Here is a 27,421-nt window from a genome sequence, read left to right on the forward strand (position 1 = left end):
CTGAGGCTGCACTGACTTCTCATACCATATCCAGCATGCACATTCTTAGAACAAACACCAATAGTAAACAGTTCATTAATTTGCAGCATCAGGAATCAAATGATTAATTCTGCTCATATCCCACAGTTCCAAGCTGCTGTCTTCCCACACCGTGGTAGGCCTCATCACACAGTGGTACTTCAGCAGCATAGTTTGCTAGCCAGGTCTAGCTGCAGTTACACAAAAGGATGCAGGCTGTCCATGGCTGACTGGCCTGGCTGACAGCCAGTGAAACTCCATGCATCCCTGTCCGGAGGCCTCTTCTGTTACAGTTACTCATTCTCCATTGAGAAACACAACTCAAGGATAGCTGAGCCACCTGGTTGGAAGTCAGAGAGGAGGCAGCATGGCAGTTTGGGGAAGATGGGAGGGTACTTCTAAGAACTCACCCAAAGGGGGTTGGTCTGCTTGAAAGAAAGCCAAGAAACTCTTTTTCTGAAGTGGATTAAGAAATACGCTACTGGGAAAGATAACATCTGAAAATTGATACTGTCTCTTGTGGAGCTGGCCAAACCCCAAGAGAAGAGTGAGGCGTCTTCAACTGTTAACAATTACTACCTTGTTATGGAGACAAGGGAGGTCCAGTGGCCTCGTTCTCAGACTGTATTACTGAAGCACACACTGCTCTTGGAAAAAATGCCTGGCACCCTGGATCCTTAGACTTGTACCCATCGTTACATTTTGTAGCAGGTCCTGTGGTCCTGGGTAACCTCTGTTCAATTTGGGTGGAAGAAGATCCAGTTCCTCCTTGCAGCCCTGAACTAGGCAGGTAACCAGTAGAAAGTTGCCTTCCCTGTGAGTCTCTTCACAGGTCACTCAGGCCAGCCTCTGGTCACGCAGCAGTAAACCCACGCACCCAGTCTTAATGGGATGCTTGTTACAGCCGCATACCTTTCCCATCCTTGTGTCCTTAGGACATAATTGTTCCTAAAATGTCTACAGAAAGAAAATGGCATGTTATGCCATGCCTGTCTTTGGAAAAAGCAAGCTTTACTCATGGACTATTTACAACTGTGCTTACTTCATCTGTGGAGTTGGAACTGGGTTCCGGGGGGTGGAGGTATTTAACTGCAGGGCTTGGAGAATGTTGACGTAGATTGCCCTGTTGACAGGATTGCTGTTGATGTTTATCCTTTAGTCTTACAACTTAGGTTGTAAAGAAAAGACTCAGGTTCAGAGTCAGAGTGGAAAGCATCACTAGTTAGACTAGACTTCTGTTCTCAGCTTCTGAACATGGGTATCCCACTCAGCTGCACAGCTATCAAGGGCTCTCTGCTCTTAACCTAATCCAGGTAATCCAGTTACCTAATGCCAGAGAGGAACAGCTTGAATGGGTGAAGTGTTCCTTTAGCTGCATCAGTAAGACATAACCTATGACCCCAGCACAAAATGGGGACGTAAGTAGGAATGCCAGCCTGGTTCTCAGGTGATGGGAAAAGTCAGCTGGTTGTAAGTCACCGCAGTGCTTTGATGGATTAGTCTCTTGTTAGTAAGTAGAAAGGTTTGCTCTTTTGTATTTCTGCACTGAAATATTTGAGAAGGGTTTTATCCCCTCCCCTACCTATTTACTTGTACTTTGCCATGCACATTCAAATAGATGACAAGCCCAAATGTAGATATTTTGAAATTTGGTAAGTTTTTATATTTTTTTGTAGTAGAACTGGAAACTGTATTGGATGATGAACCATTTCATAGTTTTAAGTAGATGTCATAATATGAAATTTTCAAAAACCACTGCTCTTAGAAGATTCTCCTCTGGTCTTTTCTATCTGTTCACCATTCTTTCTGTTGTGCATGTCTGGAAATACCTACCCCTTCTTTATGCTGAGGATCTGACTTGTCCTGGTAGGCTTTTGGTCATTGAGAAGGGAGACACCACAAGATCTAGGGAGGTAGCTCAGCAGTTAAAACACTTCCTGTGCAAGCCTGAGGACCTGAGTTCTAGACCCAGAACCCATGGAAAGCCAGGCACAGTAGTGTATGTCTGTAATCCCAGTGCTTCCACAGCAAGAGGGAGCTGGAAATAGAGTACTCTCCAGAAGCTCAGAGAGCTAGTAAGCCTGATATGTGCATCAGCCCACAACAAAGAGAATCTCACACGCTTCGTCAAATGGCCTCGCTACATTAGGCTGCAGCGGCAAAGAGCCATCCTCCATAAGCGGCTCAAAGTACCTCCTGCCATTAACCAGTTCACACAGGCCCTGGACCGGCCAACAGCTACCCAGCTGCTCAAGCTTGCCCACAAGTGCATCCGTTCTTTAGAGACACGATCAGAACCTTTCCATTCATTCATCAGCAGATGCCCACTGGGGGCTGCTGCCTCCCAGTCCTGTGCCAGCCTGGTGCTAATGTAGCATAAGTACAGGAGTCCAAGTTGCCACATACATTGCTGACAGCTAGTTTCTGGTGAGATTATAACTCAGCAGGTACAACATAAACTCCGCCTCTAGCATAAAGTCTCAAAATACAATGCAAAAGTTTAATAAAACAAAGGCATGAAATATGAAGGGAAACTCATATCCAAGAAATGAGAAAACTCAATTTTTAAGAATTTTGAATCAGAGGTCAAATAAGCTATAGTTGATGTAAAACTTGGTCCTGAATGTTGTGTTAGCCAGAAGAAAAAGAAAATGTGATATAAATTGGAGTTTTCATTACCTGAAAGGGGGTGCTCAGTAGTAGAGTACTTGCCTGCCATACATGAGGCCCTGGGTGTGACTCCCCAGCAGTATAAAAAATAAAAGTAAGCCGGGCGTTGGTGGCGAACCCCTTTAATCCCAGCACTTGGGAGGCAGAGGCAGGCGGATCTCTGTGAGTTCAAGGCCAGCCTGGTCTCCAAAGCGAGTTCCAGAAAAGGTGACAAAGCTACACAGAGAAACCCTGTCTCGAAAAACCAAATAATAATAATAATAATAATAATAATAATAATAATAATAAAATAAAAATTAAAAACTGTAAGGGGATCAAGCTTTTTCTTATTTTTTTCCTATTCTTACTCCACAGTTATTTAGCATGCTTTATGCAGAGTTCACTGAATGAAGTAATAGGACTCTCAGCCAGCTAGCCCAGAAATGTGTTTCATTGGACAACTTCCTGACACGATGTACGTGCAGGAAAAAATCTTAACGGTGCATGTCAGTAAAGATGGCACCGTGACAGGACAAAGCCAGTAGTGAGTCTTTGAAGTCACATAGTCCAGGGTGGGGTAATGACTGTCCAGAGGACTGCGTAGATTGCACGTGTCTTAGACCATCCTAAATATAGCTTCTCTTTGGACTAGTTGTGCACTTAGCCGGGGGCCCCAGATACCTGGTCTCTCCTTTTCCTGCCCCCACATGGTTGGGAAGCAGGGGACAGAAGTACTCTCTCCACGGAATGTGGCCTTTGTGTTCTCTGGTCCTGTAGTCACATAGTTTCTGCTAGTTTGATATCATGTCCTCCTTTTGCTGCAGTCTCCCTCCCCCTCCCTCCCCCTCCCCTCTCCCTCCCCTTTCCCCCTCCTTCCCCCTCCCTCCCCCTCCCCTCCCTCCCCCTCCCTCTCTCTCCCTGTCTGGTTTGTGCAGCTTCCCTTCTGCCCAGCCCTGTCCTGGTCCCACCCATCTCACTCGGCTCCAGCAGAGCTCCGATTGCCATTTGCACATTCAGACTTTATGGATTATTTGACTGCTTTTCCAGTCTCCAGAGGGAGGAAATGGGGCCCAGTCTGGAGCCCCAGCATAGTATCCAGAACACAGCAGGAGTTTGAGAGACTCTGCTGAGGACATGAATGAGTGAATGTCACATCTCTCCCTTGGTTTATTTTGCTAATATTTGTATGCTTGTGTATGTTTGCAAACCTTCCCCCACCCCGAGGAACCGGGTTAAAATTTTCTTCCTCCAGGAAGCCAGACTGAATTCGCATTTATCTTGTCGGTTTCCAGCCCCTCAAGACGTAACAGTTTCTATCATCAGCTTGAGCAGGTCTTCAGATTTTGCCCTCTCTTACCACTGCTTGGTTCTTGGGTGGATTGTCTCTTCAGTAAGTCCATAACTGAAGGTAGAATTAAACAGACTTCCAGATTAGATGCCCCATCTCTTGTAGCACTATGCCACTATTTTCTATCAAATAACCACCGATCACTTCGCTACTCTAGATAATGACCTCTGACCTGTATTCCAGACCCCACCATGAACCTGCCTATTCCAGCACTATCTCCTCATGAGACCCTTTCACTGCAGGCCACGCACACCAGGAACCTCACTGTAAGGAGCCAAGTCACAGTGCGGCTCAGTCTGTTTTGAGATGCATTATCCTTTGAATTGTTTTTTCTTTTCTACACCCCTTAGAGCCCTTTCAAGTTCTTCTTTTTTTTTTTTTTTTTTTAGTTTTGAACTTTCCGTGAATTCCTCGGGTGTCTCTCAAATTGTATACTACATACCCTGGAGGCAGCACTCTGCTCTCAGAGCTGCGACTAGCATCAACATCGCGTGAAATGTATTAGCAAGGTTCTAATTAGTTCTTGACCTTCCTAATGCTATCAAATCGTCCTTTAATACAGTTCATGTTGTGGTGACCCCCCCAACCATAAAATTTGTTTTTCTTGCTACTTCATAACTATAATTTTGCTCCTGTTATGAATCATAATGAAAATTTTTTTGGAAATAGATGTCAAAGGGGTGGCCACCCACAGGTTGAGAACTATTGTTCTAGAGCAGTGCATTTTCTATTCCTGTGTTTGTAGTGGTCTCAGAACAGAACCAAAGTTCTCTTGGCCTTTACCTTTTCCACACTTGCTTAAATTCAGTCCTGTGTGGCGCTGCGACTGTCACTATCAATAACTGTGTCTAAGTTCTTAAGTGGTGGTGGCGCACACCTTTAATCCCAGCACTCGGGAGGCAGAGGCAGGCGGATCTCTGAGTTTGGGGCCAGTCTGGTTTAACAAGTGGGTTCCAGGACAGCCAGGGATACACAGAGAAACCCTGTCTTGAAAAAACAAAAACAAACAAACAAAAGAATTAAGATGGAAATGGTATGATTCTGGTTAAGCCAGTATGGACTCTGTTACTTCCCAACTTGGTACATCAGTTAGCTTCTTTGAGCCTTAGTTTCCTCCTCAATATGATAAACATAAAAAATTCATCTTCAGGCATGGTGTGGAGGTTGAAAGATTACCTGAACAGCTAGGAGAGCCACCCAGTTTAAAAATGGGCAAAGAACGTTTCTCCAAAGGAGAAAATACAAATGGCCAGTACCCTAGGTGGACTACTCATCACTGATCACAGGGTACAAGTCAAACCCACAGGACTCCTTCATACCCATCAATCTGGCTGCCAGTACGTAAACAAGTGTAGCATGGTGACCACCAAGGACTAGAGAAGTGGAGATTTAGTGCTTAATGGAAACAGGTTAAGTTTCACAGAATGAAGTTGGGATGCTCACATAACAATGCGCCCTGTGAGGCTGAAGTGTGATTTGGATTGTCAACATTGTAAGTGGTATCTTTTAGATAATCTGTTAAAAATTTCAAAGTGAGCACAGACTGTGTGTAATGTTCCTAATGCTGCAGAAATGGGTGTGATTACTACCTCACTTTCGCATCTGAGAAACACTTGGGAAAACAAAGGAAGTTAGGTAGCTTGCCCGAGCCATGTAGACAGTGGTGGGGCTGAAATTCAGACCCAGTCAGCTCTAATCCAGATCCTGCCATCCGAGCACTGGGCCCCTAAAGTGGCTTAGTTTTATCAACTTCCTTTCCTAATGGAGCTGCTGGTCAGTGTAGCCTGGGTCTCCCTGCAGAATCTGGCTTACATCTAAAAGGCTCACCCCAGGAAAGCTGGCAGTGTGCAAACATATATGGGTCAGCCCATCTTGCTGTAATCTAACTTTAAAAAAAAAAAATGACATGTGTGATTATTTTGCCACAAGCTTCAGAAGAGGGCACTGAGCCAGGAGGTGGTGGTGGTACACACCTTTAATCTCAGCACTTGGGAGGCAGAGGCAGGTGGATCTCTGTTAGTCTGAGACCAGCCTGGTCTACAAAGCAAGTTCTAAGACAAGCAAGGCTACACAGAGAAACCTTGTCTCAAAAAACGGGGGATTGGCGAGGAGGCATTGGATGGCCTGGGACTGGAGTTGCAGATGGTTGTGAGCCACTGTGTAGGTGCTGGGGATTGAACTCCAGTCCTCTGCATGAGCAGCCAGTGCTCCTAACTGTGGAGCCGTCTCTAATCCAGCCTTTTAAGTGCCGCTTGTTTGGATGGAACCTGACTTTGAAAGTCTTAGAAGGCTTTCTGCATCCGTGATCCTGAGCAGGTTGGCTGTGTGCCCCCACACCTTAACCTCCTGTGAAGGAACAGCAGTTCCGATTGGCAGAGGGAACTCAGCAGGGCCTTAGTTGAAGCCAGGAGCCTGGCCCTCTGCAGTGGAATGGGGGACAGAGGAAGGAGCAGGCATAGTCACTGTGTAGTCATTACAGAGTGTTACCTGAGGGGACAGAAACTCAGGCAGTTGAAGGCAGGATTGTTCTTTTTCTCCCGTGTTCAGAAGCCAGAGACAGAAGTGCAGAGTCACTGGCTCCCCCTGGGCATCGCAGGAAGCAGCTAGCCTAAGGTGATGTCTTTCAGAGTTTTGGTCAGAGGTACTACCATTTTCACTGACGCTGTATCCATGTTCCTGGGGAAAAGGAAGGAGGCTAGGGCAGCAGCAGACAGATGCCAGCTCAGCCTGCCTGCCCATGGGAAGCTTCCTCGGGAGTATAGCCATCTGGTCCTCTTGCCTACATCTTGCTGGCAACAAAGACCAGAGAACAGTTGTTTCATTGGCCCAACACCTCCCTCCACAAGTCCAAGACTTTTCTTGAGAAAGAACAAGAGAATGGACGCTGACACACACCTGACTGCTCCGAAGTCTCCCTGGGACAGAGTGCATCACCTCTCTGCCATCAGCTTTGTGACTGCCCCAAAGACAGACACAATGTGTGACCTTTCTTTACCACCATCCTGGCCAGCACGTGGGATTAGGGTCCCTGTTACCTGGAGGTTTCAGACATACTTGAGAGTCTCCATCTTCCTGACAGAGTTAGAAGGGGAAATAAGCCATAGAGAGAAAAGCCCAACTGTAGGTGTTTGTTAGTTGAAATAACATCATTTCTTGGTACATTATTGCAGTGTTGGGCCTCATCATTTCCGTAGTTGTGAGCATTGCTCCTGAGTGCCCCGCAGCAGAGGTGTGGTTATACCATTGCACTATTCAGACCTGCATCATGGGCGTCAGCTTGCCACCTTAGACATTTTCTTCACAAGTTTCCTCAGGTCTGCTCACAGCGTGGCCGCTGTAGGAACTGAAAGAGGATCTTAATGACCCCATTTGAGGAAAAGCTTGCTTGTGCTCAGGTCTTCCCTGAGATTCTCCAAAAAGGGAAGCAGTGGGCTTCATAACTAGTGATAACCCAGAACAGAAGTTACCCAACAGTACTACATTCGATTTTAAACAGGATTTAAAAGTAATGAGTACAGAAGCCATACAATAATAGGATGACACAGGATAAATTAATAGACTAGAATTAAATGTTCAGAAATGAGCTCCTACATGTTAGTGATTGTCGGCCAGACTACCAGGACTGTCCAGTGGAGAGAGACTAGTCTCTACAAATGGCCCCAGGACAATTGGCTGTCCACTTGCAGAAGAATAAAGTTGGATCCTAGCTCATGCTGTCCATGGAAGTTAGCTCCAAGCTGACAGAATACAAGAATTAAAGCTAAAAGTCCTAGAATATATAGGAGTGTCTTTTTATGGCTTTGATGAAGCAGTAATTTCTCTAATTCAGCCCCATGAAGCATGTGACATGATGCAGTTAAAGTGGACCCCATAAAAAAAGATACCATCCAGGAAAGTACAGACCAAATAAGGGGAGGCTGGGGAGATGGCTCAGTTCCTAAGAGCATTTGCTGACAGGCATACGGGCCTGAGTTCAAGTTCAGCACTGGTGAGGGGAGTAGCCAGACAGGAGATCACGGGCTTGCCACACACCACTCAAGCTCCAGGTACAGTGAGAGACCCTATCTCAAGGGCACAAGGTGGAGAGTGGTAGAGCAGTATAGCTCATGTCCTCTTCTGACCTGTGTGCACATGTGGGCCACATGACCCTGCATGCATGCATGTACCATCCCCGAGCACACACAGAGAAAGTTCCAGAGCAGGAGAAAATAATTACATGGATGGGCAAAGACTTTATCCAGAACATATTCACAATTCTTACAACTCAACAGTAAAAGGACATGCAACTTTAAAAATGAACAAGGGATTTCAAAGACATCCCTTTAGAGAACATGCACAGATGGCCAGTGACCACCAAGAAAAGATATGTCATTAGGAAGATCATGCAGATCAAAACCACTTCACACCAAGGAGGGTGACCATAACCAAAGGTAATAACAAGTGTGGGTGAAGATGGAGAGAAATTGGAATCTTTACACACTGCTGATGAGACTGTAAAAATGGTGTTGCTGCTTTGGAAAAAGTTGGCAGTCCCTCAGAGTTACCAATATGCAGTTACCAGTTAACCCAGCCACCCATAAGTGATAGTGTATTTGATTGCAAGGGTGTATGGTAGCATTACTCATAGGAGCCAACATGTGGAAGCAACCTGGTGTCTGCCAGATAGTACAAAATAAAATATAGTATACACACAGCTATGAACAATCTAGGCATGCCTTGAGACATGGAATAAAGCCCCACGTGTCACAACTCTATTGATGTGAAATGTACAGACTGAGTATGTGACACATACCTGTCATCCCAGCACTCAAGGCTAAAGCAAGAGGATCCTGAGTCTGAGGACAGCCTGGGCTACCTGGACCTTAACTCAAACAAACAAAATAGTGCAGAAGAGATGATCCCAGAGACTAAAAGTAGACTGGTGTTTTCCCAGGCTGGTCAGGGGATGGAGGCTGGGGGGGAATTTCTGGAATAAGGAGAACTTCCTAAAATCCAATTTTCCTGTTATAGTCACACTACTCTATGTAATAGTAACTCTTGAATTATAATAAACTCTCAGTGGGTAGATTTCATTCAGATGTGAAATATAGCCAGAGGTAGCAAGCATACACACCTGTAACCCCAGCAGGGAAGCCAGGAATCCTCCGCTATATAGTCCAAGTTTGAGGTCATTTTGGGCAACATGATGGAGGCCCTGTCTCAAAAAAAAAAAAAAAAAAAACAAGCAAAAAAAGATTAAATACTAAAAATTTCATATTTTTAGATGAAGAATAGAACAAGCTGGGTGTTGTATGACTGTCATCTCAGCAGTTAGGAATATAAGACAGGAGGATTGCTGTGAGTTTGAGACCAGCCTGGGCTATACACATAGTAAATTCCAGGCCAGCCTGACCTACAGAACGATACCCTTCTTTCAAAACAAAACAAAAGGCCTTCGGTGTCAGCAATAATTTTTTTACTCCCCCCCCCCACACACACACACACTATAACAGAAGCTTATTTAGGCCTGGAGCTATGGCTCAGGGGTTAAGAGCATGTACTGCTCTTCCAGAGGACCAGAGTACAGTTTCCAACACCCACATCAGAGGATCTGATTGATGCCTCTGGCCAACTTAGGCACCAGCGCATATGTGTGCACACTTCATACATAATTAAAAGTAACAAAATGTATATTTTTTAAAAAAAATTCTAATAGAGATTTAAAGGTTTACTTGGAAATGCTTGTTTAATGTCTCCTGCTCATGAAACATAATATTGGTTTATCCAACAGTATTTGCCCATTTTTGTTTGCGGTGTACTATAAGATCTTGAAAGACTTGGGGCCATGTTGCCCACAGTGTTTAACATTGCCAAACAAGCTTCTTCGTTGGGAGCATGGCAGCTGTCGCTGGGTCTGCCCTCACTTAAGTCCCTGTTTGGAAAGGTGTCAGGCTCCAAGAGACTTCTATGGCTTTAGTCCACCAGAGCTCAGGGGACCTTGACTATAGTTTCAGGGTCTTAAGCTTCACCTCATGCCCCAAATCCGTGAGGGAGCAGCTGAGAATGGGGCTGGCTGGCCCTGCTTGCTTCCCTACCCTTGATAACTCCTCCCACCCTGCACTCAGCCCCCCCTCCTTCAACTCAGCCCTGCCACCCGATCACCAAGACAGTGCGGCTGAACAAGTGGCCTTTGAGTGACCCGGGGCTGGTCAGGCCATTCATGGTTCTTCCTGCTGTGGAGTGCTAGACATTTTCCTGGCTCACCCTCTACGATCATGCCCGGTCTGAAAAAGTGGGGGCCTGCTGCTGACATCCCCAGGGATCCTGGCCTTATTGCCCATGTCATTAGGGAGCCCTGCATTTCCATGTTAACCAAAGGAGCAACAAGCTTCAGTCAGCTTGGTTCCTAGCACCGAGCCTCCCGTCTGACGCACGCGTTCTGAGGCACAGGCAGCTGTGACAAATGGAGAAAATATATACACTCTGCGTATGTGCACATGGATGTTTCTGCTGTTCTGTTGGTGTGTTATTATCTGGCCAAGATGTGAAACTTCCTTACTTAACTCACCTGTCTTTCGCAAACAAAATCCCCAACCATTCATTAGTAGCCTGGCGTTTTCTGTGTACAGGCCTCTCACGGAGAGCACTTGGAATTAAAGTAATTCTCATTTCTCCCTCTCCACAGATTGATGAGTTATCAAGATTCTAAATCACATTCACAAGCAACTGCTTCCTCCTGGCCCAGGGCGGAGCACAGCTGTGTCCCTGGGTGAAGGAGGTCTGGAGCCTGCCGCATGTCCATGCCTCTGAGGTGGTCAGGTGGAGGAAAGGGCAGGCAGCCTCTTTACTGAGCAGCTCTTCCCTTAGTGCATAGGAAGGGGAGGGCGTGTCAGGAAAGGACCTGTGCCCTGGTCACGGGAGTTTTGAAAGCAGCACAGCCTGCTGGGATGAAGAGTAGGTTAACCCCGCTCTCTGAAAGAGCACAGCAGGAATGGGCTGTGAAGTATTGAGTTTCACATCTGTTCCAGGAATTAACCTCACATAAATCCACTCTCCTTTTAAGCATCCTTGATTCTCCAGCGCTCCTCCCTCACCCCATCCCACCCCCGAGTTGACTTCCCCCACCTAGGAGCAGCTGAAGGGTTCCCAGAGAGATCATCCATTGATCTTTGTCGTTGCTACTGAAAGAGAGAGTCTCAGAGGCTTAGAAGTGAGACTGTCTGTGGGTCAGTGTGGGGTTCTGCTCTCCATGGAGGGTTTAGAGCAGAATGTGAGGCCCACACCAGCAGTGTGGTGTGCCCAAAAGAAGGCCCGATTTAGAAGGGCAAAGCGCTTCTCACCTCAGCTTGCGGTTTGTGTGCGCTTGGGCAGGTCACCCACCCTCTCGCAGCCAGTAAAACCAGGGCCATGTTTCCCAAAGTATTCAAAATATACAGGCTTCCACCTCTGACTGGTCTGAGGAATGCTGCCATCCGGTGCCAGCTCTGAAAGAGCCTGTCCTCCCAGAGGCTTAATGCAGCGTGTCTCAAATGTATGTGACCTGGAGCCGTTTGCCACACAATGGCGAATAGTGCCTTGACATTTTGAGAAATGAGGCTACACTCCAAAATGCTGCAAATCTATAATCCACCATGTGATGTGTTTGCTGTATTCAGTTTAAAGTAACTTTCTGACATTCAATAACTCGTTCAAGGGAGAAAAAGAAAAAGAAATTTCCTATATGTCAGGGTGACTTCTAGTGTTAAAAATTCAACACAGAGTTATAGATAGAAATACAAAAAAGTGCCAGGCATGGTGGCCACACCTTTAATCCCAATACTCAGGAAGCAGAAGCAGGCAGATCTCAAGAGTTTGAGATCAACCTGATGTACACAGTGAGTCAGTTCCAAACCAGCCAGAGCTACAATGCTGAGATTCAAAAAAAAAAAAAAAAAAAAAACCCAAAGACAAAAAATGTTGTGGGATCTGGGACTTCTGGGACTTCTGCTTTTCCCTCCACCTTTCAGTTGTTTTTGTTCTCATGTGGTTTTGGGGTTTGTGGCTCTATTAATTCTGTTAATTATGCCCACCTCAGAGCTCCCACGATGTAGTCGGCCAGTGCCTAGTACTCATAGGCTCAGCTTAAAATTTGGCACACATGGGAAATACCACAATGACTAGACCATAAGGTCCCTAACCTACAGGTCAGTGTTTAAGTGTATATAAGAAAAAAATTCACTTGCCAGTTTTATAAGGCAAAGAATGATTGTAAATTCCCCTTAAATTAGCATGTGTTACTTAATTGAATTTCTACTGAAAAAAATAACATAGAACAAGGCGTTAAGAAGCAGCCAGACCAAGGACCTGCCCGGGAAGTGCAGGGGTCAGGGAGGGGGAAGAGAAACAGATGAAGATCCTCTTGCCTTGAAAAATAGCATTTTTTTATTGTTTGACAATTTCATGCATATATAGAGAGTATCTTGATCATATTTACAGTTCTTCCTCCTTCTTGCCCTCCCTTCTCCCCACTCCACCCCTACTGAACCCCTTCTTGCCAACAAATCCCCCTCCCTACCTCCACACCGTGTAGTCCGGTCAGAGGTGCTTCCGTGAGTGGGGCAGGATGGGAAAGGATCCCCCTCTCCTGGTAGCCAATAATGGTATTAGGCACATGTTTATGGCGTTTATATTCAGTGGTGTTGTTTGGTAATATCTCCCTCTCTCTCTCTCTCTATTTCTCTCTCTCTCTCTCTCTCTCTCTCTCTCTCACACACACACACACAAATACACACACACATACACACACACGCACATACACACATACATACACATAAACACACACACATGCACACACACATACACACGCACACACATACACACACACACATACACACACACACATACAATACATACACACACACACACACACACACACACACACACACACACACACCATCTGTTTGTCTGTTCCTTCTAGTCTCTCTTAAGGTACTGCTCACCCTGGGTTGACTTGTCATTCTCCAGAGCCCTGCCTTCATCCTCTCCCTTCTTTTCAGCTGACTCCATGTTGTACAATTTCAAATATAGACATCCAGCACCAGCCGCCACACATGGCATCACAGGTCAGGATACACAGCACTCAGGAGGTGGAGGCAGGAGGATTGCTTTGAATTCAAAGTTCCAGGTTACATGGCTTGATTCCATGCCAGTCTGAGATACAGATTAAGACCCTGCAAGACCCTGTCTTAAATGGGGGGAGAAAAGGTTGGGAGTGGCTTGGCCAACACATAAAGGCACTTGTCTCCAAACGTGTCAGTGTTTTCAGTCTCTGGGACCCATGTGGTAGGAGACAAAAACTGACTTTAATAACTTGTCTTTTACCTACAGGGGTGTGTAGGTAAATAATAATAAAATAATAAAAATAGGGTTGGGGATTTAGCTCAGTGGTAGAGTGCTTACCTAGCAAGCGTAAGGCCCTGGGTTTGATCCTCAGCTAAAAAAAAAGTAAATAAATAAAAATAAATAATAATAATAATAATAATAATAATAATAAAAATTAATATGTCCTTTATAAGGCCAGATGTGGTGGCTCATGTCTTCGATCCTAGTAGTTGGGAGCCAGAGGCTAGCAGGACTGAGTTCAGGGCTATCCCAATCTATATCCATAAAGAATTCTAGGGCACTGGTGATCAGATGACTAAACACCCTAACAATCGTCTTGGAACTCTCATCTAATAACTGATGGAAGTGGATGCAGAGATCCTCAGCCAGGCCTCAGGTGGAGCTCCAGGTGTCCAACTGTCAAGCAAGAGGAGGGACTGCAAGAGCGTGAATTGTTGAATCCAAGATTGCAAAAAGCACAGGGACAAATAGCCAATCGAATGGAAGCACATGAACTATGAACCAAAAGCTGTGGAGCCCCCAGCTGGATCAGGCCCTCTGGATAAGTGAGACCATTGAATAGCTTGATCTGTTTGAGTGGCATCCAGTCTGTGGGACCAGTATCTGTCCTTAGTGCATGAGCTGGCTGTTTGGAACCTTGGGCTTACACAGGGACACTTTGCTCAGCCTGGAAGGAGGGGACTGGACCTGACAGTACTGAATCCACCAGGTTTACATGAATCCCCAGGGGTGTCTTGGTCCTGGAGGAGATGGGAATGGAGGGGAGGGGCTGGAAGGAAGGTGGGGGCGGGGGGAGGGAGGGGGGAGGACAGGGGAACCCATGGCTGATGTATAAAATTAAAACACATAATAAATAATAATAATAATAATAATAATAATAATAATAATAATAGAATTCTAGGGAAGCCAGGGCAATACAGTAAGACCCTGTCTCAAAACACAAAGCCAGTACAGAGTTCTGGTGCCTGGCATGCTGGTGTTCCCAGTGTTCAGGAGTTCAAAACCAGCCTGGAGTCCATAGTGACTCCAAAGCCAAGGTTTGCCATGTAGGTGAATGGTAGAGCATTGCTAGCAGGCAGAAGGCCCCGGGCTCCATACCCTGCACTGCCCGAGTAGGTAGATTAAAAGTCAGCACTGGTTACTGCTGCTCTTCACCACGGCCAGCACATCCTCCGTGTCCCAGCCATGCTGGACTGCTTGTCCTGCTGCCGTACACGGCTCCTCTTTGTAGACACCCATCTCTTGCCATCAACTCCTCCATTGCCCCGACCATCCTCCCTAATCAAATTTGCTGAAGGATTGTATCTGACTCTTCCTCTGCCACTACTTTCATAGTTTCTAAAGATCTAGGAATTACGTCATTCATCCGTCACACACACCGTCATGTGTGTATAGTGGATGCTCAGGAGGTAAAGGGGAGGGAAATGAGGCCAACACCACACTTCTTTCTGTCCCCTGAACTTCTAAGAGGAAACAGAAATGCCATTCGTTTTTGTAACCTTGTTCTTACTGAGATTCAAAGGTTGTGCTCTTTTATTTACCCAGAGCTGTCTGTGAAAATGGACCAGACATATGGTAAAGTGCCTGTCTTTCATAATCTGAAAATGTTAAGTCCACTGACTGTTAAAGACGGGAATGGTGGTTAGGAGCCCTGGCTGCTCTACTAAAGGACCCGTTCCCAGCACCCACATGGCAACTCACAACTGGCTGTAACTCTAGTCTCAGGGCCTCCAACCCCTCCAGACATGTAAATGGTGTACATACATATATGTAGACAAAATACATGTAAGCATATTTTTTCACTAAAAAATAAAAAATGAGTCAGTGATGTGTACACAGCTGTCATCCCAGCACTCAGGAAACTGAGGCAGGGGGATCCCTGCTCAAGGCCAACCCCAGCGCCACATTAAGACCCTGCCTCATAGGGGGAGAGATATTTAGGTACAGATGGTACACATCTTCCCAAATCAGCTCCGGACTGTTGGGATCTGTGTGCCCACGTTTATGCATTATTTTTATTCATAATTTGGGTGATGAAGAATGCAAATAGCAAATACATGAGACATTAAAAAGCAACCCTGGGCTTGGGTTCTGTCCCTTCCCTAGCCAGGTGTTCACTGTGCTGTCCCTCATGAACGGCAGGCCTTTCTGGACTAAGTTATCATAGGACTTGGGAAACACTTTCACTTAGAAATATTCTTAATATCTGCCCCGTGTCACAGAGTTTGCCCCTGGATTAAAACGGCTGCTGTGGAGCTCTTCTTCACAGGGCTGCTGTGGGGGTCTTCTTCACAGGGCTGCTGTGGGGGTCTTCTTCACGGGGCTGCTGTGGGGGTCTTCTTCACGGGGCTGCTGTGGAGCTCTTCTTCACGGGGCTGCTGTGGGGGTCTTCTTCACGGGGCTGCTGTGGAGGTCTTCTTCACGGGGCTGCTGTGGATCTCTTCTTCACAGGGCTGCTGTGGAGCTCTTCTTCACGGGGCTGCTGTGGGGGTCTTCTTCACGGGGCTGCTGTGGGGGTCAGTGGGGTGCTGGGAAGACAAGGCAATCTGCCGGCTTCCTGCCTTTGTTACTTTCTCATGTAACACCTCCCACAGTCTCAATCCGCAGAAAGCAATAACCCCACTAAAAAATGTACATTGATTTTATTTGTAGCAAAGTTTGAAACAAAGAAATATTTGGCCTCACCCCACTTCACAGAAAAGTTCTCCAGCCACACTATTTTTTGCATAATTGTTAACACAATTCCTTTGTTGGTAGGTATTAGGTATTGTGTAATAAATTTATCCCCAAACTTAGGGCTCTACAAGCCTTTATTACCTCATAGTTCCTGTGGCTTGGGCTTCCTGGTTTAGGCAGCCATCTTGGCCTAAGGTAGCTTTGGAGCCTGTCCTGGAACTCGCTCTGTAGACCAGGGTGGCCTTGAACTCACAGAGGTCTCCCTGTCTCTGCTGGGATTAAAGGCGTGTGCCACCACCGCCCGGCCAAACTCTCACTCTTGTGCTTGCTGGCCAGCCCCTCTATGCATCCTCTCCCAAAGCTGTCTGTCTGTCTGTGTGCTTAGTCAGACTGTGTCCTTCCAAATCTAAGATGTGGAGGCTCTCCCCTCCCCACATCCCTCAGAATGTGACTGCACTTGGAGGCACACCTTTAAAGATGAGATTAGGTTAAAATGAAGCTGTCACTCTGGGTCCTCATCCCTTCTGACCCCTTAGAAGGGGAAACATGGGTTTCACTGAGGAAAGACTATGAAGACACTGAGTAGAGAGGCCAAATCTGCCAGCACCCCCAGAGCTATGAGAAAGATGAGGTGGTGTTATCTACATCCGTCCAGATGTGTATTTTGTTATAATGGATCAGTGGGATGGTAAGAAAACCGCTGGGCAGAAGTGACAGGTTGCTCAGAACTTGATCTTGGAAGCATCACTTTGTAACTTAGTGTAGGGTGTCTGCCTTAGTAGTGAGCCATTAAGACCCGTCCACACTGGACATGAATACCACAGGCCATCTTGCAAGCTGCCATCACTCTGGTTCTGTTTGCATGTGTGTTTCTTTAAAAAAAAAAATAGCATTAAAGAGATGGCCAGTTTGGAGATGATTTTGCAGGGCAGATTCTGTTTAGCAACCACTTGGGCACCCCAATGGCTTAATCTGTAGGCTGTAGAACCATTCTGTGAAATGAAGGTATAATGGAAAAGAGCTAAAACTCTGGCTTGTGGGACAAAGTTCTCTGAGGGTGAAGAAGAGCGTATGGGGTAGGGTGGAGATAAACAATTCGATGTCCCCACAGTCCAAGTGTCACGTGATTCTCAGCCAGGAGTGCATGCTGGCTCAGGGGTGAGGGAGAGATACAGGAGAAGCAATGCTGTCCATTAGAAAAGCTTAGGCAAACTCATGCAGAATATCATGTGGAGAATGAAAAGAAATGTACAGCTTTCATAAGACAGTGTACAGACAGTAAAACCGCACAGAACTCGCTTTGAGCGCTCACGTCCACACGAGTTAGGAAACTGATCATTCGCAGGTCTGTGGACATAGAGGGCCTGCATGAGAGTAGGTTAGAGAGGGGCCTGCAGTGCACCATAACCCTCAGCAGGGTGTTTGAGATAGCCAGAGAAGAGTAATAAAAATGACTAAGGGGCTAGGTGGATTAGTCTGGGTGATAAACATAAAGTAGCAGACATGTCCTGGAGCCTTTATGAACTTCCAGGAAGAGGTTTGCAGGGGAAGGACTGGCGAGTGTTGAAGCCCGGCTTTAGTTCAGAGGTTCTGGAGTATATCTGCCTAGTGATAGCAAACTAACATCTGATATCAGTAAAGACATGGGTTCCCATTGGCTGTATCCTCTAATGACATCTGATGCCCCAGCAAAGACACAGGTTCCCATTAGCTGTAGCCCCTAATAACATCTGATGCCCCAGCAAAGACACGTGTTCCCATTGGCTGTAGCCTCTAATAACATCTGATGCCCCAGCAAAGACACGTGTTCCCATTGGCTGTAGCCTCTAAAATTAGTAACATTGTCAGTGTGGCTGCCTCATTCTTGTCCAAGCATCAGCATCCGTGTGGCAGAGCTGTCACTGTTCCCAGTGGAGGTTAAACTTCTTTTTCCCATAATCTTAAGGGACACTAAAATGGGGGTGCAGGCATCCTCCCTTTCCCTTTCAGAGAGTCCTAAGAAACAGCGTCTCCCTTGTTAAGCTGCAGCCAGCCATGGCCTCTTCTGGGTGGGCCTTGGTTGTCAGGGAAAAAGAAGCTGTTTCCTGTAATCTCCTGGTTGCAAGATGACAGAGTGACAGACTGATCCTACAGGCCATTTTACTTTTCCTTACAAAGATCTGTGGAACCAAAGATGTCTTGAGATTTGCATACAGACTCCCTAAGGCGTGCTGTTGACCTAGATGTTTCTGTGGATAAGGAACCATTTCTGAGATCCTTTGCTGAATAAGAATGGAAGACAGCCGAAATGCCCAGTGTAGGTTGTGTGCCTGTTTGTATGTCGGGCGTCATGAGGCAGGCTCATGTGTGGCCACAGGTCAGAACCAGACAGCTGCCTGCCTGTGAGCTGGAAGCCCCAGAGCATAGGGGAGAAGAGACACTTGAACTTTGGATCTTTTTTCAGTTGGTTTTTCAATCACATTTATCTATTTTGTGTGTGCACACACACTTGCACACATGCTTTTCTGTGCAGTTTGTGAGAGTCTGTGGTGATATTTTATTCGTGCACCCCAATAAAGCTTATCTGGGGATCAGAGGAAAAATCCAGCCACTATATTAAACATAGAGGTCAGGCAATAGTAGCACACGCCCTTAATCCTAGCATTCGGGAGGAAGAGATTCATCGGGATCTCTGTGTTCAAGGCCATACTGGGAACAGAGCCAGGCATGGTGGCACACACCTTTAATTCCAGCACTAGTTAACCATAGAGGTTTGGAGGTCTGTACAGACAGACAGGAAGTGATAGAGCTGGGAGGAAAGAGGAAGTGATGCAGCTGGGCGGAGAAGTAAGAGGGCAGGCACAGAAAGGTATATAGGCAACGATATACAGGAAGTAGCTCGCTCTGGAGGCTGAGGAGTTGGTAAGGTGAGGTTGGCTGTGGCTTGTTCTATTCCTCTGATCTCTCAGTTTTCACCAAAATATCTGGCTCCAGGTTTTCTATTAATAAGACTGTTTAGTCAGGCAGTGGTAGCACACGCCTTTAATGCCAGCACTCGGGAAACAGAGCCAGGCGGATCTCTGTGAGTTCGAGGCCAGCCTGGGCTGCCAAGTGAGTTCCAGGAAAGGCACAAAGCTACACAGAGAAAAAAAAAAAAGACTGTTTAGCAATTCATCTGATAGGAGTCAAGTTTTCTCCTTTTACTGTATAGAATCAAAGATGGAACTCAGGTCATCAGGCTTGGTGGCAAGCTTCTTTACCCACTGAGCCATCTCAGACCCCTGTGTTATTTTAGTTTGATTGTTTAGTTTGTGTTTACCAATACATGGCTCAGTTTTAAATACTTTTTTTTTTTTTTTAAGAAAAGGCCTGGAGGCCAGGGATATGACTCAGTGGGTAAGAGCACTTGCCTTTACCTGCATTTGACCCCTCGGCAGGCGGTAACCAAACCAGGCTTGGCTGCACATGCCTGTCATCCCACTACTGAGTAAGCAGAGATCGGCAGATCCCAACCTAGCCCAAACAGCAAGCTCTGGGTGCAGTGAGAGACCTGCCTCCAGAAAACTAAGGTGAACAGTGACAGCAGACAGGGCCTGATGCCCTCTTCTGATATCTGCATGTGCGTGCATGGGAACACACCAGCATACATACATGATACTCCCCGCATGCGCACACACTTCATGCACAAAAGAAGGGAAAACCCTGGAAGAATGAAATCCAAGTTACTTTGAACCCAGATTATTCTCATGAATGAAGTTCATGTTGTTGAACATGAGTTCAAAGGCTATTATGGTAACTTGAATTTAAAATCTATATACATCATTTTTTTCATTTATAAATGTTTTATATACTGTGTATTTGAGTATCTTGCGTGTCTGTGTATACCCGGTGCCTGCAGAATTCAGAAGAGGGCATCAGGTCCCCTAGAACTGTCATCATGGTGATTATAAACTGTACGTGAGTCCTGGGACCCAAACCTGGATTCTCTGCCAGAGCGACAAGTGCTCTTGACCACTGTACCGTCTCTCCAGCCCCCCAAATAATTTTTAAAAATTAACCCCAGGATGACTTTCTACCAGATGGCTCTTGTTCTAGCAAAGATTAGAATGGCTGTTTTCTTGGGGGGATGCTCGGGGTGGTTTTCCCTTGAGCTCTCGCTGTGTGGTCTCCCTTACATGCTCACTGGTTTATGCTTCTTCCGAATTCGGGCTTTTGCCTTTATTCAGACCATCCTGGTGTCTGGATCTCCACTAGTGGCGTCTAGAAAACATTTTGTTGACTCAACATCCCCATGAGAGCAGTTTGGTCCGTGTTGATGGCGAGTTCTTCGACTATCTGTATCAGGTCCTTTTCAGCATTGCCTGACAGAGCCAGGGCGAGAGAGCAGAGGATTGTTTTGGCTCCCGGTTGAGAGGGCACAGCCCTCCTTGATGGGGAAGGTGTGGTGGAGCTCAAGCTGGCAGGAGCGTGGCTTGAGACTCCTCACATCTCCGTGGGCCGGAAGCAGGCCCAGCTTGTGAACTGCAAGGCCCACCCGCCCTTTGCCCATGACCCACTTCCTAACGGTTCCAGAACCTCCTATAACAGCACCACCAGCTAGGGGCCTGTGAGGACATTGCACATCCAGATCATCATGGGACCCTAGAACTAAGCATGTTGGGGTCCCCTTTCTCCATCGCTCTCTGCCTCTTGCTCTCTCCCACCTTCATCCTTTTTTATCCCTGTCACGGCTTCATTAACCTCCCTCTTTCTGGCTGTCTGTGGCTTTATCTGTGTAGAAACATCAAGGGGGGGGGGGCGTGAACCGGATGGGGCTGAGCAGCTCCAGCCTTATTCTCTACAGCCAAGGGACCAAGCACAGGAGTTTTGCTCTTCCTACTGAAGTAGAAGCATCCTTCAAGGCAACACTGGAGGGCTTGGCTTACATGGCGAGGCCACCTCTTGAAACATTTGCTGAGGTCAAGGGCATGTGGACTTGGGCCAAGTGTGACTCACTTGCCAGCTTTGTGATCCAGGGAGTATGGAACCACTACTTCCAGCCTGGCCAGAATAACCTAGTTGACATGGGGGTGGAGGGGCCATTTCCCCAAAGGGGCTAAAACCATAAGCAAAAGAGAGGGGTCATGGACCAGACCAAACAGTAAAGCTCCTCCATTGCACTTCTGACTCCTTAAAGTCTGTACAAATACAGCTTTTAGGAAGGAAAATACAAGCAGTAAGCACTTCATGATATGCCTGGAACCAGATATACTTGCCGCTTTGCCTGTGTCCAGTACACAGTACAGTGGCTTCAGACACGTGGTCAAACTGGCACCACCAGCTATCTGCAGGCTTTGTCTCACAGTGCGGCAGCCCTCTACCTGTTAAATGACTCTTGGCACTGAGTCCCCCACTCTGCTTTCTGTCCCTGTGGCTTTCTCTACGTGGTGTCTCGTGTAAGTGGGAACATACGTTATTTGACCTCTTGTGATTGGCTTATTTCACTCAGTATACTGTTCTTTGGGTTCATCTGGGTTGTAGCGTGTGTCAGAGTTTCCTTCCGGTTCAAGGTTGACTAGTACTCCATCGTATGAACATGCCACGTTTTGTCTGTCTGCTGTCTGTTCATCCAGCAGTGGATGCTTGGGTTGCTGCCACCTTTGGGCTATTGTGTTTGAGCTGCTGTGAATAGCCATACAGTTAACATCAATCTCTGTGTTTGTTTCTTCTCTATGTATATACACAGGAGTGGAATTCCTGGATCACATGGTAATTCTATTTTAAGTTTCTTGAGGACCTATTCATACTGTTGCCCGTGGAGACTATACCATTTTACATTCCCACCAACAGTACCCAAGAGGACTGTTTCTCCCATCTGCAATGCTTTGGTTTCCTAGGAACCCCTTGTGCATACTGCTGGATTTCATTATGGCATTTTCATATGTACACCTAATGTATTTTGATCATATTCACTCCTCATCAGCTCATACACCATCTGTGTTTCCACGGATCCCCTTCTTCTCAGCTAGTGTACCTTCTACTTCCATCCTTTTTTGTGGTGGTGGGGGTACCCAGTGAGTTTAATTAGGGTGGCTGTCAGGAGCGTGAGTGAGGGGATGCTCCCAGACACCCCTCTGATGACTGTAACTTCCCTGACAGTGCTTCTGAACTCACCTGTGCTAACTGAGCTATGGCTTGTGTCCCCTGGCAGCATCAGCCTTGTGAATGATGGGACAGGCGTGGCCTGGGACATCATTCAGCATCATCCTCACATTAAAGCTTTGGGTGGATAAACTCCCAAGGAAAGAGTGCAGTGCAGGCCAGCACAGAGTCCAGGGCTGACAAAGCCCTGAGGAAAAGACATCTGGGTATTTTGGACCCCAAAAATGCATGGCATGACAGTGGCTGTTGAGCTTAGATGCCGAGACAGGTGCCTTCTTTAATTGTCTGGGAATACATTTTTGTTTAGATTATTTCCTCATGACTCCATAGAACCCTCTTGAACATTCCAAACACTGTCATGTAGGAACCACTGATGTTCGTCACGTTACGTCCACAGTACAGAGGAGGAATGTAAGCACAGAGACTGTGGTTTGTCTACGTTTATTCCTGCACATCCCAGCTGCCCGGAGTGATGGCCTGGGGTCGCTGAAGGCCAAGTCTTCAGTGATGCTCACATCACGAGTTCTGCCCCTCTGGTGCCTGGGAACTCAGTGTCTTTAGCACACACCATCTCCCTCAGCAGCTATTGGAAGAGAACACCACCCTCCCAGCTGCCTCGAAACCATTAAAGAATGTGATGATTCACTCATGAGAACGGTGGTTTGTTTTCGATTTTGTATTTGATTTGGTTTTGGTTTGGTTGGTTGTTTTCTTGTTGTTGTTGTTGTTGTTGTTGTTGTTGTTGTTGTTGTTGGAGGCAGTTTTACCAAGTAGTTAAGGCTCCCTAACCCAGGCTGGCTTAGAGCTCAAGGTGAGCTCAGAGTGATCCATGCATCATAGCCTCCCAAGTCCTGGGATTACAGGCATGGATCACCATGCCCGAGTTCACAGCAGTAACTTTTAAACTATGAGTCATGACCTAGCGGTAATGGGTCATTGAACCAATTAGGTCACATTTAGGTTCATGAGAACTAGTCAGTAGCATCATAGTGGTTATTTGAATTCAGCTTTTGTTTGCTTTATCAGGGAGAGATGGCCTGACAGTTAGTAGTACGCTCAGGGTCACAACCCTCAATTGCCCCCCCCCAACCCCAGTGGAAGAAAATACAATAAAAATACCAAGCACCATGTATGATGAAGTAATGGGCTTCTGTTGAAGTCAGGACATGTGGGTTCCATGACCATTTTTAACTGTACACTGCAGTCCTAAGGCAGTTTAAAGGTCTCCACATTTACCTAGGTCTCTGTGTTTGCTTCCAACCTTCCTCAGGCAGTTGAAACCCTGCTCTTCTGATTTCCGGCACAGAGCTGTGCCCGGTGCCCTCTGTGGCTCAGCAGTGCTATCTGCTACAGGAAGATCTAGAGCTAGGTTTTGACAGACCGGAAGTCACTGTTCTAGAGTAGACAGAATCCCTGCTGATGGCAGTCTGTCTGTCCTTTTGGACTCAAAGCTCTATAAACTCCTTTCTTAAAGCCCACTAAAGATTCACTACAGTGAGCTGAAAAGAAGTCAAGTATCATTAAAGCCCAAAGTGGAAAGAGTCGTAAATAGCAAATTGAGATTTGGGGCTCACTTTTGAAATGGCCCAATGGATAAAGGCACTTGGGGCTCACTTTTGAAATGGCCCAATGGATAAAGGCACTTGCCACCAAGCTCGATGACCTGAGTTCAGTCACCAGGCCCCACAGGGTAGGAGGAGGGTGCTGACCCCTCAGTCTGACCCCTGACCTGCAATGACTGTGACATACAAATATGCACAAAAGTAAATGTGAAAAGAAGTTGGAGTCAGATTAAAGGCCATGGCTCTGCTCACCCCTGTCTGTCTCCAGGATGGCCTGTAAGGGGACCAGAAGCTTTTCACAAAGTAATTATTCTTACAATGATTATTTTACAATTATTCTTGAGACAGGGTTTTCATTGTTCAGCCCAGGCTGGCCTGAAACTCAGAGGTCCACCCGCCTCCACCTCCCAAGTGCTGAAATTAAAGGCGTGAGCCACCACACCCAGCTCCAAATCTAAATTTGTATATCTAGACAGAAATAATCAGATATACTTAGGCAGATTGTGCTTCAAAGCTGGCAGAACAGTCATGTCACAGCACCAGAACCCAAGAAATTTAATTTAGATCGGCTATGCAATTTTTAAATTTTCATAAAAGGGTAGATATTAAATATCTTTATGCCAAAAATAAAAAATAAAATAAAAGGCTGCTGCACATGTAACATGGCCTTCCCTGTGGATACCGCTGTTTATGTGCAGTGACAGGAAGAAGTGTCCCACTGAGCCACATTGGAACATTCTTTCTGTTCCATGATGCTATCTTATCAGTACATTTACCTGTTACTGTTCTAGTAGCAAAATGAATCACAATCAAAAAATTATAACTACAGGTTAGTAAGAGTTAAATATGTTTTTTAAAATGTCTACATTTTCCCTAGACGAAGAATTAGCCTGGTTCAGGGGTGCACATCTGCAACAGTGACATGGGGAGGTAGAAACAAGATCAAGAGTTCAAGGCCAGCCAGGCAGACTTTGTCTCAAAATAAAAAGGCTTATTGTATAAAAAACAATAACAGTAGAATTCCTTTGAATAGCTTTATACTAAAAATTACCCACTTATTTGCAAATAGAACGTCTTGGAGCTGATGTTGGTGTTGACATCTATGGCTTAGACCAAGTGCCTTCATTGTTCCTCACAATTAAAAGGGGTTCCGGGAGGCTTTGGCCAGCTCCACGCTGTGCCCCGAGGCTACCCGTGCCCCAAGGCCGCCTCCCCATCACCCCCAGCTGACTTAGCTCTGAGCCACCCTTGCAGCTGTGTCATCCAGGCAGGGTTTCATGAAACGGATCTGATGTCCTGGTGCCCGTGTTGTTCATTCCCACACGCTGGAACAGTGCCTGGGAAGGTGAGGGGCAGAGCGTGGCTCTCACTCCAGCTGTCCCTATCTGCTAATGTCAGTCAGGATATAAATAAATGGATTAATTCACTTCCCTTCTCATCAAACTAGAATGATGCCAGAAGTCTCTACCACAGCCTCTTTGACCATTTGGAAAAGCCTTAGGGACTAACCTAACAGATAACGGTCTTTGCATTTAGATCATTAAAAACGAACAAAAAAAACCCCAGCACCTCATAAAATGGGCATGGTGGTGTGTACCTATAATCCCATCTTTTGGGAGGTACAGGCAGGAGAGTCAAAAATGTAAGGTCATCCTCTGCTTGGCTATATAACAAGTTCAAGCCTGCCTGGGATGCATAAAACAGTGCCCAGGATGGTATGCAAAACTTATAAGACATGGCCGCTGCACTTCCAAGAGCCTAGCAGGAGGCTTAGCCATGGGTTGTACCGGGAGTCCCACCCTCTATGGGGGCATCCAGGCTGAGGCCAGAAACAAAAGAAACAACTGGGATCACTTTCCAGAGCCTATCTAGGCACCGTGCCTCCTGGAGGGCGAGAACCAGAGCCTGCTCCTGCCTCCTCATAATGCTCCCATGGCAGATCATTCTGTGCGCCCATAAACACAAGCCGGGCGCAAACAGAAAAGCGGGCTGAAGGAAAGCCAGTTTTATGGAAGTCTGCTCGCTGCAGGATGATATAATATAGTGAACAGGTACATTCAGGGTTTGTTGAGGGGCAATTCCAAGTATGTTTTGTGATTATGCTTCTGGTTGACTGGGAAACAATGTGGCAAGATGTAACTACGTGTCCTGGAGTATGAGTTGTATCATCCCCAGATATGTGGTTTAACAAACTAAAAGAAAGAATGTCTAGAGCAGGACTTGAACCAAAGCGTAGGAGGAAGAGAGCAGCATCCTGGGACTCAAAGGACAGCCAGCAAGAGTTGGTTCTCTCCCGCCGAGTGGACCCCAGCGGTCCGACTCAGCGTGTCAGCCTGGCCACATGCACCTCTGCTCACTGAGCCATCTTGCTGGCCCTAGAGGAATCCTTCTTTAACCCGGACCTCAAATAATCCCCACAGGTAAAACTCTAGGAAATGAAGCTCACAATTTAAAATAACAGAACGGACCGGGAACCGGCACTGTGAGCAAAAGGCTGACAAAGACACCGGATCTTCAGGGACTAAAAAACTGAAATCATCAAGTGATGCAAAATGAATGTTTTCATGGCCAGAGAGATGAGAGGGAATAAAAAAAATGAGTAAAAACATCAGGTCAGAACTGTGACAAGTCCATTTTCAAAAGAACTAAATGTCACATTCAGATGTGAATTTCACCTCAGTGGGTGGCAGGTTAGACCCAGCTGACAGGGACTTAATGAGCTCAGTAGTGTGTTTGGAGGAATTATCTGGAATACAGAAGCAAAGAAGGAAAGAGAGAGCTGGAAGCCAGTTGAGAAGGCCCAATAGATGTGTAAGTGGAATTCTGGAAAGAAAGAGCCGGGAAAGGGTCCTGTCTGAGAAGGTAGTAATTGCCAACGTCTCAGAACTGATGGAAGATGCCCGTGCTGTGGCAAGGACATCAGCCTCCTCTAGGATGCTAAAGACAAAGCTGTCAGAGAGAGCAGGATCACTGTCTCAAAACACCAGACATCCAAGGAGGAAGCCCGCTGACGGTGACCTTGGGTCTTCCCCGTCTTCACCTGAAAATACATTCACATACACAGGAAAACAAACACACTTCAGAAGAATGGATAACAACATTCTACATGCCTTGGAGATTGAGCGAACGATAGGAAGATCATCATGAAGAACTTTCTACTGATGGTTTTAGTAATTTATTCAATCCTTTGTTCATTTTTGCGGGGCTGAGGATCAACCTCAGGTTCCCACCACTCATGTCGGGTGGCTTACAACTGTCCATACTCTAGAACGCCCACTCCAGGGGTGTCTGATGTCTCTGGATGTATGCTCAGAGCCCTGCCCCACAACCATAACTAATAATGGATCTTTGAAAAAGAAATAACTGTAATTAATCCTATTTTAAATTAAAAGCCACTGGGAAAGAACTGTGGGTGTCTAGCTGGTTACCTGATAAGTGCTTTTCCCGAAGCTGAGTGAAGAGTGTGTAAGAGGGACATGGGGTGAGGATGGGGGTGGGCACACTGAGGTTCAGATCTCAAAGGCACAGTTCAAACATGCTGAGGCTGACCCTGAGCTCTGAAAAGGTGAACGCTTTTAGCCTCCTCTCCTTAAAAGCATGAGGGTGTTTGTTTTGAATGGAGGAGTTTTACTCTGCTACTGCCTGGTACTACTGAAATGATCCTCCTGCATTAGCTTCCTGTGTAGCT

General features: G+C 46.4%; 1 protein-coding gene across 12 annotated transcripts in view; it reads left to right on the plus strand.

The window, feature by feature from the left end:
• The window catches only part of Ttll5 (tubulin tyrosine ligase like 5), a 248,179-nt gene that overhangs the window by 219,769 nt on the left and 989 nt on the right, over nucleotides 1–27,421 (plus strand). The window lies entirely within an intron of this gene.

The sequence above is a fragment of the Onychomys torridus genome, chromosome 14 (genome assembly GCF_903995425.1).
Source record: "Onychomys torridus chromosome 14, mOncTor1.1, whole genome shotgun sequence".
Taxonomy (NCBI): Eukaryota; Metazoa; Chordata; class Mammalia; order Rodentia; family Cricetidae; genus Onychomys; species Onychomys torridus.